A 12254-nucleotide genomic window follows, 5' to 3' on the forward strand; every position below is an offset into this window, starting at 1 on the left:
ATGGCATCCTGCAAAGGAACGAGCCTGGGGGCGCTGGTGACGGCACCGCTGCCGCTCTCACCGAAAAGGTACACCACAAGTCCGGTGGTGGCGGCAACGCTAAAGCCCTGGGGGCAGTGGAGACAACACAGGGGTGCGATGGGAGCCTCGATATGGTCCCCGATCAGAGATAACCATCGGTTTGTCCCAGAGAGGATGGACGGGGGGTTTCAGAGCTGGCATCGGGCAGGGATTAGAAGAATGGGGGACCTGTTCATCGATGGGACGTTTGCAAGCCTAGGGGCGCTGGAGGAGAAGTTTGGGCTACCAGGGGCGAGGCTGAGTAGATTCTTTGGGGTGGAGGACAGATGTGGGAGGTGCTCAGGAAGCCCGGCGAATCACACCCATATGTTCTGGTCGTGCCCGGCACTGGATGGGTTCTGGAGGGGTGTTGCGTGGACTATGTCTAAGGTGGTGAAAGTCCAGGTCAAGTCAAGCTGGGGGCTAGCACTATTTGGAGTGACGGACGAGCCGGGAGTGCAGGAGGCGAAAGAGGCTGGTATCCTGGCCTTTGCGTCCCTGGTAGCCCGGCGGAGGATCTTGCTATTATGGAAAGACGCGAAGCCCCCCAGCGTGGAGGCCTGGATAAATGACATGGCAGGGTGCATCAAGCTGGAGAGGATAAAGTTTGCCTTGAGAGGATCTGCGCAGGAGTTCTTCAGGCGGTGACAACCGTTCCTAGACTATCTCGCGGAGCGTTAGATGGAGGTCGGTCAGCAGCAGCAGCAACCCAGGGAGGGGGGTTGGTGTCTCTTTTGGGAGGGGGGGGGTTTAAGGGTGGGCGGAGAAAGGGGTTTTTCATAGGGGCACTTGAGAAAGGAAAAACATAAACATTTGGGAAAGTCAATATGTGCGGGAGGAACCCATTGTACAAGCTCTGTTAGATTGATATGTTTATGTCTTGTTCTGTTACTTTTCTTTTCTTTTCTGTTACGGGTGGGGGGGGGGGGTTAAATGGTTGAAAATTTTTGTTGAAAAATTCTGAATGAACATAGTTTTAAAAAACTTAACTGGTGTCTAATTTTCTGGCCTTACGGGCCCGAATGCTACGCCTGGGCAGATCCCCAGACAGTACATCAGTAGTGGAGGCGGCCTGCTGTGATTCCTGCCCTGTGACCCGAGTCCCCATTGGCGGGCGTCTTTTGGTGCGACCGGGCCTGGATGGTCCCGGCTGCTGCTCGGATGGCTCAGGTGGCGTGGTGCCACCCTGTTTGGCCCGCTGCCCACCTGATGCACCAGGGACATGGGGGGATGCCCGGAGGCTCACCCGCCACCTGGCACTGCCAGTCCTAGAGGCCTGCCCCATCTCAATCAGGGTCTGCATGCTCGTAGCCATGGAGCACTGGGAGTGGACCACCTCCGTCTGGGACTGCGTGCCATCATGTTGTGACTGTGCCACCACTTTCTGGATCTGTGCCACATCAGCCAATGACTGCGCCATCTCCCTCTGAGACATAGTCACTTTCCTCTGTGTCTGTACCACGTTGGCCAGGTCTGGGCAATGTTGCCAACACTCTCAGCCATGGCCTGCTGTGACTGGGCCATGCTCAGGAGCACTGCTACAATGTCCAGATGGTTCTGACACATGGCTGCCTGTGAGAGGGCAGCCCTGTCCTTGGCCTCAGATACCGCCTGTACAGAATGCCCCAGGCCTTGGACATGCTGATCCGTTGCCGAAACCTGTGCTCCAAGGCCTCCACGTCGGACTCCTCCCGTGCGGTGTTGGCCAAGTGGCATGCATGGTCAGCACCACTTCCTGCTCCTGCACGCGGTTGGACTCCTCCACCGGCACCTTCAGGTGCTGGATGCTCGCTGAAAACCCATCATGTAGTCTCTGGCTCTGTGACTGCATCTCCACGCTCGATGGGGTGTCCGTTCTCGAAGCCCGAAGCCCTGGGCTTGGCCCACCCTCCCACCGTCCACTCCCTCAGGAGTTCCTATCTCCATCTGCTAAACCAGAGCATCCCCAGATAGTGTCCTCCCAAGTGCCCAACCGAGTTGAGTGTCCCTGGGATGGTGGAGGGTGTTGGAGAAATTAGTGTCACCATCGGACTCAAGCTCCGGGGTGTCCTGCATCTCGGGCCTATGGCTCGTGTCGGTGTCCTCATCACTGCTCGGCACCTTGGCTCTGACTGTGACTGGGGGCGGGGAACACCAGAAGGGCCCTGCCCATCAGCAGCAACTCCTGTGAAACACAAGACAAGCGACATGAGTAGACTTGGGCGGGAGGGGCGGGGTTTGACACACGTGTCATGGGGAGCCGTAAATGAGCGGGGTCTCACTTCCTCGCCGTCGCTGATCTCCATCCCGTTGACTGCCCTTTCCTCGACCCCGCCAACCACATCCAGGGCCACCTGCTCTGTAGGGAGGGGACGCAGGCCCGGCAGTCCCCCTTCCAGTCTTTTCCCCTTCCCGTCTTTTCTCCTTCCCGCCGATTATGGGGCGGCATTCTCCACGGGGGCTGGGGGGGTCGGCAGAAAATGCCCAGTGTTACACAGTCCAACGCATGCAGCCAGGCACTGGGTAGCTGCTGGCTTCAGTAGCCAGGGCACCCGGCCAAGGCGGCCGGTATGGGTGCCGACATGTGGTGCAGGGTGGGGTTCGGCTGCCTTCTGGGTGGGATTACAGGTATGTGCGATGGGGTTGGTGCCAGGGGCACAGTGTTGCCTACTCACCCGGGCCACCGAGGAGACTGTGCAATTTCTTCCAGCACTGCAGGCCGTCTGGACGGTGTAGCTTGTGGCGATTATAGACTCTGGTACCTGTACTCTGGCACGGCGAATGGCAGGCAGCCTCCTTCCTGGTCCTGGGTACAGGGTTGCCCACCTCTCCTCCATGGTGTCCAGCAGGGTCTCAGGCTCAGCGTGCGTAAAGCGGGGTGCCGCTCTCCTCATTGCCAACTTGTTGACTGGGATGGTGTGTGTGAGGAGTGAAGTGTGTCTATGAGGCTGCAGCTTATCAGCCTCCTGAGTGTCAACCATGAATCTGGCACCGTTTCTCATTGGAATCGATTGTGTTCCACATGGTGCCGGTGCTAGCTCCTTAACCGTCGCTGAATCGACCCAGATGCAGAGCCAGTTTTGCTGTTGTAGAAGTCCACGAACCCGGCGCATGGCTCTGTACGTTGATTGAACATTCTGAATTCGGATAGTAGGTCAACTGCATTCCCATTTAAACTGTAGAATTTTGATAATATCCTTTTCACTTTCCTTCTCCTATAGTACCTGGGAAAATGGAGTCGCTTTTAGTGCTTTTCCGAAGGTCCTTATAATCACATTAAAATCGCAACCTTTTCTGGCTTGATTTTTGTGACTTTTTTGGCCCACTCTCTGGTCACTCAGCTTTCCAACATGCTATAACCCAGTGCTGGTCCTCCTGATGCAGTAGCGCACTCACGAGACTGACAGGCCATACTCTTGAGATCTCACCACAAGAGATCCGACTGCTTACCAGCTCTCCCCACCCTTCACCCCATCACATATTCTTATTCTTTACTACCCCACCTACTTCCCTTTTCCATAGGGAAGCATACCAAAAGTAAAGCTTGCAACAGGGACACCAAGCTCAGGATCAGCACTGGAGGGCATTTGCAACATATTTTTAGACTGCAGCTAAAAGACTCTTTCCATGCCAACCATTGCCACTGCTGCAGGTATCTCAAGCTGACGAGCGCTGGGAGCATGTCACCGTCAGCCATTTTCCACCCCAATTCTAGACGGATTCACATATGGCGAGGTGCAATTTACTCTAGCTAGCTGGTGCTGAGGTATCACAGGAAAATCATCCTGATGTATCCCCTTCCCTGCATGTGAAAAAGCTCAGTATCTCTGATTTGCTCAGGAAGGAGGGATGAGCAGGAAGAGTTGGGGGGGGGGGGGGGGGGCGGTTCTTTTGTGGGGGATAATATTGAGTGCAAGTGCTCTCCTAAGGATGATGCATTCTGGAGCAATTTGATAACTGAACAAGATATTGAGCAATGCAACGTGAAATTCTGCCATTAAACACTTTTGTTCCTATTCTGCAGCGATTGCAATGATTAATTACTGTTGAGTGGAGTGGGAACTTTTGGCTTTTAAACAAACAGCCCCATTTTTATTGTGTCCATTTCTTCAGCTCCTCCCAGTGTGTGATGGATTGCAGTTGATCAAGGGTCAATCAACACATTTAAAAGGGAATTAGGCTATTTGTTACGAAGGGGATGAACGATTATGCAGAAACTAACCATTCTGCTTTTATTTGGGGAAAATTAACATTGGAAGTGAGCAATAGTGGGCAGCACGGCAGCACAATGGTTAGCACAGTTGCTTCACAGATCCAGGGTCCCTGGTTCGATTCCCGGCTTGGGTCATTGTCTGTGCGGAGTCTGCACTTTCTCCCCATGTGTGCGTGGGTTTCCTCCGGGTGCTCTGGTTTCCTCCCCCAGTCCAGGTTAGGTGGATTGGCCATGGTAAATTGGTTTGGTGGGGTTACTGGGTTATGGGGATAGGGTGGAGGCGTGGGCTAAATAGCGTGGTCTTTCCAATGGCCACAGACTCGATGGGCTGAATGACCTCCTTCTGCATGGCAAATTCTATGATTCCATGATAACAGGTAAGACTGAAGTGAGCAAGACAGAATTGTTATATAGACCATGGATGGCACAGGTTCGATGGAATAAATGGCCTTTCTTCATTTCATACTTTATGCTCTTGTTACAAAAATGAACAGATGAAAATGCCCAGCTGCTCTATCAAGTATTTCCCATACAGTCACAATACAATGGAGTATTTTCATCCCCAGCAGTCACCCCATAATCTTTTTATAAAAAAGAAAAGAAAAATCTGGGGAAATTTATACAATTTCACAAATGCAATGAAAACAAGTCCCAGTCCAAAGATGTGCAGGCTTGGTGAATTTGCCATGCTAAATTGCCCCTTTGTGTCCAAAGACGTGTAGGTTAGGTGGGGTTACGGGGATAGGGTATGGGAGTGGGCTTAGGTAAGGTACTCTTTCAGAGGATCGGTGCAGACTTGATGGGTCGAGTGGCTTCCTTCTACACTGTAAGAATTTTATGGTTCTATGGAAAACACATAGCGGATTCTCCGGTCATGGTCGTGTTGGGACAGGTTGCGGGCAAGAATGGAAAATCTGGCATTCCAGCCAAAACTCCATTCACTGGCAGCAGCAACGGAAAATCCCAGCCACGAGTGAGGATGGAAGATTTCGGCCAATGAGACATATCGTCCAATAGCCCATCAATTTTTTATTTGCTATGATGTCAGCCTCCGTAGCAAACCCTCCCAATAGATCTGCATTCACTGCACAGGCCAACAACATATTATGAATATCGATAATTCTCAATAAACCTGTTGACATCCAGCCTAGTTCTACGTTTGTGTAATGTTAATGTACGTGACATGGTTCCTTATAGCGCACCTAAATAATCTGATCATAGGTGCAGAGTTTTGTTGCTTCATTATTTTGCAGGGTTCATTCAAATGTCTGGAACAAAATAAAATCCTTTCGAAGTCTAGCATAGCAATTTAAGAGATTTGAAGTTAGGTAGCCATCGAGTGCTGCTTACCTGAATGTTCTCAAAGCTTTTCGATACCACACCATGTGAGAGGACTAAAACTGTTCAGCAATCAGCTAGTATAGAGATAGGACTAAAGAGCCACAGTGGAACAACACAAGACGCTTGAAGACACCCGAGATAGATTCATGTTGCCTTTAATAGTTCCTTTCCTCACAAATTCTAATATTTCACGGAAAACACTTGACAATCATATTCTTTGAGAAGCGACGCAGAAAGGAGCAGTGAGATTCAGCGACGCCAACTGCCCAGTAATACTAATAATATTCAGTGAAAAGAATTTCTCAGTTGGTGCGTTTTGCATAGTGGGTCATTTGATGGACGGCAGATAGCAGGGACTTTGATTGACAGGCATAGATTCCCAGCTTCCACGTTTCACGAAAAGACTTCATTAAACACTTAACCCGACTGTTAAAGGAACATTAAAAAATATATTTGTAAATGTCATTCTCTATGTTCCATTATTTCTGATGAGACTTTTGTTTTATGAGCTCCAGAAATTAGAGTGTAGACAGTATGGCTTTTATAAATGAAATGAAATGAAATGAAATGAAAATCGCTTATTGTCACAAGTAGGCTTCAAATGAAGTTACTGTGAATAAGAAATTGACTGCCAGTCTGGCACCCTTACAGTGTCATGCAGGCATCAGAGCAGTGCCATCCTGTCACTTCCAGGGTGCTCAGGTGGCACTGCCTGCGTTCTAGGGAATTTCCAGGGTGCTAGGCTGGCAGTGCCAGAGTGCTTGGGTGCCGGGTTGTCACTGCAGGAGTCAGGCCGGAGGGGCCTTGCCAGGTGGAGGGGAGGGGTGTGGGGGCGGGGGGGGGGGATTCACAAAAACTGGGGGAGGCCTGAAAGGGACGGGCGGAAAGGTTGGGGCAGCCAGTCAAAATGGCACCCAGATCTGTGAGGAAATCCCTCTAAGTGTGGCTTCGGCCTAGGCCGGGAAAAAAACCGGCAAAGTTCAACGATAAAGAAAATTAGGAGAAAAGTTAAAAGGAAAAATAACTTAGGAGAGGTTACAGATAGAGGTGTTAAGATTCAAAACGGAGGTATAAAAGCCAATATAAGGGTTCTTTACCTGAATGCTCGAAGTATTCAGAATAAGGCAAATGAGCTGATGGCGCAAATCATCGTGAATGGCTATGAATTATTGGCCATTACTGAAATGTGGTTAAAGGATGGTCACGGCTGGGAGATAAATATCCAAGTGTATCAAATTTTCGGAAGGACAGAGTGAATGGTAAGGGAGGTGGTGTAGCTCTGTTATTTAAGGATGACATCCGGGCAGTAGCGAGGGGTGACATTGGTGCTATGGAGAATAAGGTTGAATCCATTTGGGTGGAAAGCAGAAATAGTAAGGCACAAAAGTCACTGATAGTAATCTATAGGCCACCAAATAGTAACATTACGGTGGAGCGGGCGATAAACAAATAAATAACTGATGCATGTAGAAATGACACAGCAGTTATCTTGGGGGATTTTAATTTACATGTCGATTGGTTTAACCAGATCGATCAAGAGAGCCTTGAGGAGGAATTTACAGAATGTATCCGCGATAGTTTCCTAGAACAGCATGTAATGGAACCTACGAGGGAACAAGCAATCCTAGATCTGGTCCTGTGTAATGAGATAGGATTGATTAATGATCTCATAGTTAGGGATCCTCTCGGAAGGAGCGATCACAATATGGTGGAATTTAAAATACAGATGGAGGGTGAGAAGGTAAAATCAAACACTAGTGTTTTGTGCTTAAACAAGGTAGATTACAATGGGATGAGAGAAGAGCAAGCTAATGTAGCTAGGAGCAAAGACTTTATGGTGAAACAGTTGAGGAACAGTGGAGAACCTTGCAAGTGATTTTTCACAGTGCTCAGCAAACATTTATACCAACAAAAAGGAAGGACGGTAGAAAGAGGGAAAATCGACCGTGGATATCGAAGGAAATAAGGGAGAGTATCAAATTGAAGAAAATAGCATACAAAGTTGCAAAGATTAGTGGGTGACTAGAGGATTGAGAAATCTTTAGGGGGGAACAGAAAGCTACTAAAAAAGCTATAAAGAAGAGTAAGATAGATTATGAGAGTAAACTTGCTCAGAATATCAAAACAGATAGTAGAAGTTTCTACAAATATATAAAACAAAAAAGAGTGGCTAAGGTAAATATTGGTCTTTTAATGGAAGGATGAGAAGGAGATTTGATAATGGGAGATGAGGAAATGGCTGAGGAACTGAACAGGTTTTTTGGGTCGGTCTTCACAGTGGAAGACACAAATAACATGCCAGTGACTGATGGAAATGAGGCTATGACAGGTGAGGACCTTGAGACGATTGTTATCACTAAGGAGGTAGTGATGGGCAAGCTAATGGGGCTAAAGGTAGACAAGTCTCCTGGCCCTGATGGAATGCATCCCAGGGTACTAAAAGAGATGGCTAGGGAAATTGCAAATGCACTTGTGATAATTTACCAAAATTTACTAGGTCTCGGCGGATTGGAGATTAGCAAACGTGACACCACTGTTTACAAAGGAGGTAGGCAGAAAGCGGGTAATTATAGGCCAGTTAGCTTAACTTCGGTAGTAGGGAAGATGCTCAAATCTATCAAGGAAGAAATCGCGAGGCATCTGGATGGAAATTGTCCCATTGGACAGACGCAGCATGGGTTCATAAAGGGCTGGTCATGCCTAACTAATTTAGTGTAATTTTTTGAGGACATTAACAGTGCGGTAGATAACTACATCCATTGGGGGGCCAATGGATGTGGTATATCTGGATCTCCAGAAAGCATTTGACAAGGTGCCACACAAAAGGTTGTTGCATAAGATAATGATGCATGGCGTTAAGGGTAAAGTAGTAGCATGGATAGAGGATTGGTTAATTAATAGAAAGTAAAGAGTGGGGATTAATGGGTGTTTCTCTGGTTGGCAATCAGTAGCTAGTGGTGTCCCTCAGGGATCCGTGTTGAACCCACAATTGTTCACAATTTACATAGATGATTTGGAGTTGGGGACCAAGGGCAATGTGTCCAAGTTTGCAGATGACACTAAGATGAGTGGTAAAGCAAAAAGTGCAGAGGATACAGGAAGTCTGCAGAGAGATTTGGATAGATTAAATGAATGGGCTAGGGTCTGGCAGATGGAATACAATGTTGACAAATGTGAGGTTATCCATTTTGGTAGGAATAACAGCAAAAGGGATTATTATTTAAATGATAAAATATTAAAACATCCTGCTGTGCAGAGGGACCTGGATGTCCTCATGCATGAGTTGCAAAAAGATGGTTTATAGGTACAACAGGTGATTAAGAAAGCGAATGGAGTTTTGTCCTTCATTGCTAGAGAGATGGAGTTTACGACTAGGGAGGTTATGCTGCAACTGTATAAGGTGTTAGTGAGGCCACACCTGGAGTATTGTGCTCAGTTTTGGTCTCCTTACCTGAGAGAGGACATACTGGTGCTGCAGGGTGCGCAGAGGAGATTCACTAGGTTAATCCCAGAGTTGAGGGGGTTGGATTATGAGGAGAGGTTGAGTAGACTGGGACTGTACTCGTTGAAATTTAGAAGGATGCGAGGGGGATCTTGTCGAAACATATCAAATTATGAAGGGAATAGATAGGATAGGTGCGGGCAGGTTGTTTCCACTGGCGGGTGAAAGCAGGACTAGGGAGCTTAGCCTCAAAATAAGGGAAAGTAGATTTAGGACTGAGTTTAGGAGGAACTTCTTCACCCAAAGGATTGTGAATCTTTGGAATTCCTTGCCCAGTGAAGCAGCTGAGGCTCCTTCATTAAATGTTTTCAAGATAAAGATAGTTTTTTGAAGAATAAAGGGATTAAGGGTTATGGTGTTCAGGTGGGAAAGTGGAGCTGAGTCCACAAAAGATCAGCCATGATCTCATTGAATGGCGGAACAGGCTCGAGGAGCCAGATGACCTACTCCTGCTCCTAGTTCTTATGTTATGTTCTTAAAGTGCCGTCGAATATGGGGTCTGCAGTGCCAAGAAACACCCTGCTAAAAGTGTCGTTCAGCAGACTTTAACAGAACTTCACTAGAGTTAATAACAATTAATGCAAATACATAACAGTTAAAAAATCTTTTAATCCTTTCATGGGATGTGGGCAGCTGTGGCAAGGCCACCATTTGTTGCCCATCCCTAATTGCCCTTGAGCTAAGTGACTTTTCAGAGACAGATTCCCTTTCTAAAGGGAAGCATTCCCTTTCTAAAAGTGAGTATTTGTACAACAATTGATTGTAATTCCATCACTGCAGTTTCCAGATTTATCAACTGAATCTGAACTCCACCTGCTGCCATACTGAGATTCGAACCCTTGTCCCAGAGCATTTGGATTATCACTACGCTGCCATTTCCCCATATTAAAGGCATTAGTTAACGAGCAGAGTTAAACTAGAGAGGGAGCCACAAAGTATCTTGATGATCAGGTGAGGATTGTGGAATCTGTGAACTTCACTGTAGATATTTTAAAACGGGCATTCCTGTGATGATTGAGTGTTAGCCAGTCCCTGCGGCATGCTACGTGAAAAGCAATGCGCCACGGCGCAGCGTGGCCGCCACACGTCGGGAAACCCTGCTTTCAATGCCTCGCGAGATCTAATGTGATCCCGCCCACACTTTTAAGCAAATCTGAATATTAAAGCGAGATAGCCAGTTTCAATCTAAAATGCATTTCCCGAGACGTTGGGATCTATCACGGCTGTGAGTGTCAGGAAACACACCACCAAAAGTGCGCACTATGGACTTTGTTCCCATTTAGTTAAATCCCACCCATCACTGCGGTTAATGGGCCTTTGAAACCAGGATATGGAATTTAGGCCTTCGTTATCCATGCTGATTCCTTCCCATGGTCTTGAACTCAATACGGTCAGTCAGCTGCGGCAAATTGATTTTTGCTCTAACATTCTAATGTGGTGCCCATTGCTTCGACAAATAAGCAGCTATTAGTATGCTGAGATTAGGTACCAAGCACGGATTGGTGGCTTGGATAGTGTGCCCTCCACCTTTCTCTCAAGCCACGCAGAAAACTGGAAATGGGGAGTGAAACATCATTGATTTTTAGCCTTGTGTGCCTCTGGAGGCAGTCTGAGCAGGATCAGGGGTCAGGTAAAGCCACCGTTTACTTTGCCGACAGACTGAAGGGAGTGTGGCTGCTTACTCTCCGTGCTTGACAGCTGCAGCTCAATTGGCAACACTCTCGCATGCTAATCACTATTCAACGGGTTCAGGTCCGATTCCAGTATCAGGATATCGGGGATGACGGGATGTCCCTTCCTGCTATCCAAAGAATTGGCAGCATAAGACCATAAGACATAGGAGCGGAAGTAAGGCCATTCGGCCCATCGAGTCCACTCCACCATTCAATCATGGCTGATCATGGCAAACACATCCCCACTACTACTGGCTGTCCCATAACCATTTAACGCTCCGACAAGCATTAATCGGCTGGAGAAGGAACTCCTGCCCCTCCATCAGGAGGGAGACCTGCCTCAGAGAACAGCTAGTCAATCTCATCGGGATGTTGGGAAGAGTAGGAGTGTCAGTGCAGAGGCCAAGGATGGAAGGAACACCTTCAGGTGTCAGACGGTTAGGTGGGGTGGAGCGGTGAGAGAGCTGATGTTGAAAGGAAGCCATTGATGGAGATCCCACCCCCCACTCCCAGCATCCAGAGTCTAAGTAGTGTCACATTTTGGTTTCTCCCACCAGCCCCCCCCCCACCAGCCTGAAAATTGAGGCTGTCTGGGAAACGGTCCTAAAGTGGTCATTAATTGGCCATAAAATTGTGGAGAGGCCAGGGCGGGTTAAGGTCAGTGGGAAGGATTTTGAGGAATTTTACACCCCCCACCCCCACACCTATAAACACACGCAGGGTGGGGGGAGGTGATGAAATAAAATTCTGCCCCAGGACTGGAGCAGTAAAGTCAAGGCTCACATTCCAGCACTGCATTGAAGGCAAGCTGAACTGTCAAAGTGCCATTTTTGGATGAGACATTGAAACATTAAACCTATCCTCTCAGGTCGATGTCCAGGATCCCATAGCCCAATTTGAAAGAGCCGGAGATTTATCCCCAGTTTCCTGACAAAATTCATTCCTCAGTCAACATCACAGAAACAGATTATTTAGTCATTATCACACTGCTGTTTCTGGGAGCTTGCTGTGTTGTGCTCCCCATGTTACAAATGTGACCACACTTCAAAACAATACTTATTTGGGAGTTTGCACATTCTCCCTGTGTCTGTGTGGGTGTGGGTAGCACCCCCCCCCCCCCCCCCGCAACCAAAAGATGTGCAGCGTGGCTGGATTGGCCACGCTAAATTGCCCCATAAATTGGAAAAAAAAATTAAAAACATTTTGGAAACATTCTTTTTTTGTGAAAGGCACTAGAGGAATGCATGCCTGTCTTTCTTTTCCTCTGCCAGTTAGGAGGCCAGAATAGGAAATTGAACAACAATTGGATCGGAAATGAGTTTAACTTGATCTGGGACTCAAAATGCGAACTTTGTTCCTCTCTTCACACGTGCTGCCAGACCTGCTGGGTTTTTCCTGCATTTTCTGTTTGTATTTCAGATTTCCAGCATTTGCAGTATTTTGCTTTTACTTCTGAAGTCTAGACCCTGTTGTAATGTCACAAACT

This window comes from Scyliorhinus torazame, chromosome 2 (assembly GCF_047496885.1).
Source record: "Scyliorhinus torazame isolate Kashiwa2021f chromosome 2, sScyTor2.1, whole genome shotgun sequence".
Classification (NCBI taxonomy): domain Eukaryota; kingdom Metazoa; phylum Chordata; class Chondrichthyes; order Carcharhiniformes; family Scyliorhinidae; genus Scyliorhinus; species Scyliorhinus torazame.